Genomic DNA, 6,216 nt, shown 5'->3' with positions numbered 1-6,216 from the left:
ATAATGGCCACTAAGTCTTACACCAATATATATATATCTATTTAACATATATATATGTTAAATTACTTTAACACCAATCATTAACAAAATAATGTTGGATAATGGCCACTAAGTCTTACACCAATATATATAAAGCAACTTTATTGGTATATATGTGATATAATCTCAGCTAAAAATATTGCTGAAGTCACCCAAAAGGAAGTTTTGAAGAGGGCCGTCTGTCTCAGTTCCAGTTGTTTTAACTATTGCTCTGACTAAATATGGGCAACTACGAGCAAGAAAACATTTTCCGGTCTTCACATTGACGTGTGAAGAGAGGGACGGCATCTGTGATTTAGCAAAAAAAACAAAAAAAAAACAGTTTCTTATTATTGTATATTTATTTTTACTGAATAAATGCTTGATCAACTTTCTTTGTCACATATAAGGAACTGCAACTCTAAAAGTGCAGTGACAGTTTTCAGAGAAGAGGACTTTGTGAAAGAGGTCCTGGGAACTCTTAAGACTTTTCCCATACGATTACACTTATTATTAGGAACATGAGCTGTCACTAATAAAAACCTATAGCTTATAATATCCCAATAACAGTCTCATGCCTCTCAAATGAACCTAAAAATTCAGAGCTGCTAGAATCTTGGATACCTCACTACAATCAATTTTGCATGGTGAAATAATTCAAGGCATACACGTTTTTGAGCAAACACTAAAATAAAAGTGACATACTGTGATTCTATTAATTCACTGCTAATTTCTGCGCCTGCTAACCCAGACACAAAGGCTCCGTTTGTCATTTTCATCAGCACGTCTGTGTGATGTGTGAAGGTCACTTTAACAGAGTTGCTAAGCTGTTAATGTAATGTTTTCAAAGAGGAAGATATCAATTCATGAAAAGAGGAAACAACCCTGCTTTACTTTAGGTGAAGCATTTTAAAGACTTTCACTGGTAAACTGAGTTTAAACTCTAAGTTCAAAAACATACACATTTGCACACAATAGACTCTTATTGTATCATGCAAAAAAAAGTAATGCCTGACTTTTAAAGCTTAAAAGAACACATAGGAATATAGCAGCATGTTTTAAGTAAATCCACTGAAAGAAATCTTTTAATAATCTTTTTTATGACTATTTTAGGTGGACCTTTCCTCTACATTTTACACAGAAACTTGTTTGGAAATATTTCCAGTCACAAAAGAAATGGAGACCTATTCTTTAAGAGACAGGCAGAGTGTCACCCTTCTAATTTAAAAGTCTTACGCTACAAATGGCTGATTAGATGTGGCTGGTTTATTATCAGTACGTTTCCTCTACAGAGAGCCAGTAAATATGTGTGTGAAATGTGTAAAATTGTTGCATTTTTACCTCAAAGTTATCACACCAAGAGAAACACAAAGAGGCCTTTGCCTATTCCCTATTTCCTCAGCTGGTTCCTAACTCTGATGAACCACACTTAGACATATTTATAAATGCCCACTTCCTGTGCCGATGGTTTTCAGACACTGAGCAGTGAGATACTTGTCAAAACAACGTCAGCAAGAACTTGCTTCTGTTTGCTGCTGCTGTACATTGCAACACAAGATCCACACTTCATACACATAAACCATGGTTCTTAACTCAAACCTTCCAGCAGCTACTGAGTGTGTAGCTACTGAGCTACACACTCAGGGGAAGCAAAACACACAGGTGACCAGCTGGCAGGAAGCCCGAAGGGGAATGACTGGAGAGGTGAGTGTGCTTCGAAAGGTGAAGGTGTGTATGTACCAGAGTGTGTGAGGAAGAAGGGCCAACAAGGCCATTCAATGAGGCATGAATTTTCCCACTGCCACTCAAAAGGGCTTATCCTGAAATAACCTGCATTGTAACTCTTCCATAAGGACAGATGTACGTCATCATCAAGAAAGTCGGATGTTAAATCTAAATTGATTTAAATCTTGTCAGAGGTTAACAGTCGAGCAATTTCAAATGTAAAATGTGTAATTTTATGAAAACTTGACAGAAAATTGTAAGCATTTCACACAGATTGAGAAATAATCGGTCTCTATTACACAAAATGAACTTCTTTATAACAGGTTTCCGAACATTAAAAAAGGCATCCAATGAAAAACAGCATGAGACAAAATCAAGCCACACAGTTTCCTGTCTTTCTCTGTGTACAAATCTGCCCTGCTCCAGCATCTATCTGAGAGCAAACAGACAGACAGAGTAGAGAAGGGCACCTTTGACCGCTGGCGTTGCCAGTCAAAGGTCACCTGTTGCCAAACTCCCGAACCAAGTTCACGAGAGTTCTCTACCTGCAGCGTTCTAGTCACACAGTTCGTTCCCAAAAGCGACTGTAGCAGAGGAGCATGCAACTCACAAACAAAATCAGCAACCAATAATGACAGCTGGACCTGACGACGAGATGTGCGACTTTTATGATAAGCCGCAGTGGTTCTGAGCAGCAAATGCAACAAACACGGACCAGTTTTTTCCACCTTCTGTAAACTTTAAACATTAGCATAAACAATATCAGATAATCTTGCTCCATGTTAGAAAATTACTTTAACACCAATCATTAACAAAATAATGTTGGATAATGGCCACTAAGTCTTACACCAATCTGGTAATCAGCGGGTTTAGATACACATCATAGACCATAAACCCTTTAACTCCCACTCCACTAATTACTGGGTTGGAACTGGCTGGAGTGATCCACTGTGCGGTAACTCAATAAGGCCAGAGCCCCCAAACTAATAATATCTCCTGTCTGGAGAGTTGGGAGGGAGGTCGGGGGCGAGGAGCAGCAAATCTATGCCTGAACAGCAACACAAGTCCTAAAGTCTGAGAGATTAGCCCTAACAAAGACAAATAATCCTCAGCATGTGCATCATGTGTTTAATAAATATCTTATAAGTATCTGAATTTAGTGACAGTGTGTGTGTGCATGCGAGTTTCTGATAAATGGAGGTCTGTAGTTGACAGTGCTGCAGCCAAAAGAACAGAGAACTTCCTAAAGTAATCAAACGGATAGCCTGCGGAGCTCATTACATGGAGCGGGCTTGTAATTAAGAAACAACCTCCCTGAGAATCCACCCGCATCGTGCTCACATGCACAGCCTGTGCGCGCGTAGATTACAACTTTGTAAAGTCCTCCGCATCCATCAACACAACTACACCACACTTCAACCATTCATTTTATTTTTCTGCCTTAATGGGGTTGATGTTTGATCAATTGTGTCACTAAATCCTCTTATCCCGTAGTAAGTATCTGCAGCTCAGCAGGCCAGCTGTCAAGAAGGTGGGAGGCCCTGGAAGGAGGGAAGGGGGGCGAGGAGTGGAAAAGAGCCAGAGAGGAAGGGAAGCAATGGTTGGTGAGACGGACGGATGTAGAGGGTGATGGAAGGATGGGGGAGGGATCTGTCCCACTTCCCGTCCACACCACCACACAAACTTCAAATCTCTTTGGTGGGAATGTAAAATTGTCAGCTGATTAGAGCCTATGTGTGTATTATTATAAACAGATGTGTTATCAGGAGTAAAAAAAAGTATTGGAAAGAAAAACAAATGCAGATCCACTGATAAGTCTTTTTTGGCAGTTTTTTTTTAAGTGTACAGTAATTTTATTTTATGTTTTAAATTTTTAGTATACAGTCTCTTATTCTTTGTTTTTGTTTTTTTTTAAAAAACACTTTGTTAATCTATTCTGTTTATAGAGGTCTGACCTGATTTAGATTGATCTTTATTGACTACAAAACATGCAAAAAAACAAACTAAACATGAGATGCAGATTCTTTGACTGAGGAAGTAATGTTGAATCTATCAGAACATTACTGAAATACAATATTATTACTACATATGAATCAAAGCTATTTCCCCTAACCATTATCTGATATTTTCCAAACTCAAACAAGTACAATAAATATATGCTTTTGGTTGACAGGCCAAAAGTTACGCAAATCCTAAAGCTACTGTTTCCTATCTTGCCATGCCGGTGTACTGAAAAACACATCGGATTTGGGTAAATGCAAGTTTCCGAAAAGTGTTTTGTGGAAGTTGAGTCCTGTCGCATCTTTGAAATATGCATGTCACTTGTTATTCACTCCTATCCCTAATAATAATGCATGTTTATTGGGATCCAGGCTGAGGACAGATAAGTAATCTGATGATGGGCCTGATTGACTCATCTCAAAAAGGCAAAAGTGCGTCATTAATCTAGCTGCTTTTATTTAAAGAAGAAAAGTACCAATATTCCAGCAATGAAAATTAGTTAGAAAATTAATGTGCAACATGTTTGTGACTGTTTTGTGTTTTTCGCAACAGGAAATATTTCCAAACTGCCAAGTGTCTCAAATCAAAGCATAAATTAAGACAACAATGTATATGCCTTCCAGTCAACTGACAGGCAGTGCACAGCAGCAGGTGTGGAAAGGGCCTAGCCAGGTTAAACTTTGTTACAACTAAAGAAAATATATCTTGCTATGTCTTTGCAACATTAACCAGCCCAAGTCTGACTGTTAGAGGGGAGAAAATGATGATGTTTTCTGTTGTTGCATAAACAGTAAAATGTCTAATTTTGCCTTAAGGACCCCTGTGTCACTGACAGATTTCTTTTCTAACGGGATGAAGCTCTTTTTGCTTCCTACCATGCAGAGAACATATAGAAATGTGATTTGTTTTTTTTTTGTCTTTTTTTTATAAAGTCAGACGGCTGTGAAAACACAAGAAATTGAGATGGTGAACTTTTCTGACCCCACAATGTGCCCTCTGGTGAACTCAAACAAATATTCTTATAGTCTCACACCGAGTTTCAGCAACATTTAAGAATTGACATAAATATTTCATTGCGTCTACATGAAGCACATTTCATATTGTGTTTTTTCCTCTCCATATTTTGCGTCATCACACGCACCACAGCCTTCCAGAGGGAGACGCGTCACACAGAAGCAGAAGCGGCATATCGATTGCGAGGACAGGGCTGAGACAAGGACAAGATAAAGATTGTTTTGCAAGTGATAAAACAGTTTGAAGCTTAAACAAAAAAGAGCTAACAGAGAACAGGCTGACAAAGCAGTCCCGGAAAGCAAACAAGCAGCAGTACTAAAAGGGCTCAATGCAAATCAAAGCATCCGCCCTCGTGGCTCTGCCTGATGAGGTAACTCCAATTAGTTCCTGGAAGTAGTCGTCCCCTGTTACACAGGAGGACCATGAAAAGGTGAACACAAGCTCACGCTGTGACCCAGCGCGTTTGAATAAGGGCAGACTGACTGTGGACATCCCAAGCAGCTGCGATAGAAGAAAGATCACTGAATAATTGAAGGAAGAAGTAAACCTTCCTTAAAATGCTCCTATGGAACACACAGCAAAAATGCAGCGACAGACGACTCACGCGGCTTATTTAAAAGCACGACACTGAGCCTTCAAATCTGGTCTGGAAAATACAATATTTGCCTTTATTACAGTGAGAATCCCAGTGAGAAGCAGGTTTAAACAACAGACGCAATAGATGCAGACAGGCGTTAAGCAATGATGCGTAGAAGTTTAAGTTAAGTCTCATTTTGTCAAAACCTTGAAAGTAAAACATGCACTAATTACTTTGTAAGGTACAATGAAAAATAAGCTTAGACCAAAGTACAATTTAACCATAAGACTGAGAGGCACAACCAATGCATTCTCTGTGACGCTCCACTGAGGCACAGCTGTGTTTTAAGATAAACGCTGAAGTCAGACATACTTATGATTTTAGAGGATATAATCCCTACAGTCATCAGCTTAAATAGAGTGACAGACAGAAACATAGAAAACTGCAGATTTAGTTTTGCTTCGTTTGGATGAAATACTGCCAGGAAGTAAAAAGAAAAAAGAAAAATCATGAGACATGAACAGCAACACCAAAAAAAAAATCCACACCAATCAGGCATTGTGAATGCAAAAGAAATGCAGAATGTCAATAATTTAGGGAACATTTGAGTTAAAAATAGTAAGTATGCATACTTAAGATGTCAAGGCATTTTTACGTTATCACTTTCTGCAGTTCTAAATAACCGATACTGAGTTGCATTTTTAAAAATTAAAGGGTTTTATCATGTCTCTGGCTTTTCTTGATTGCTTCTGAGCATCAGTTGCAAAATGCAAAAAAAAAAAAGATTAGATAGATAGATAGATAGATAGATAGATAGATAGATAGATAGATAGATAGATAGATAGATAGATAGATAGATAGATAGATAGATAGATAGATAG

At 38.3% G+C, this 6,216-nt stretch overlaps 1 protein-coding gene across 7 annotated transcripts in view; it reads right to left on the bottom strand.

Annotated features, from left to right (window-relative positions):
- The window catches only part of rxrgb (retinoid X receptor, gamma b), a 30,788-nt gene that overhangs the window by 16,401 nt on the left and 8,171 nt on the right, over window positions 1-6,216 (bottom strand). The window lies entirely within an intron of this gene.

Source organism: Poecilia reticulata, linkage group LG4 (assembly GCF_000633615.1).
Source record: "Poecilia reticulata strain Guanapo linkage group LG4, Guppy_female_1.0+MT, whole genome shotgun sequence".
Taxonomy (NCBI): Eukaryota; Metazoa; Chordata; class Actinopteri; order Cyprinodontiformes; family Poeciliidae; genus Poecilia; species Poecilia reticulata.
The sequence above is the reverse complement of the archived record's forward strand: the minus strand, read 5'-3'. Positions and strand labels throughout refer to the sequence as shown.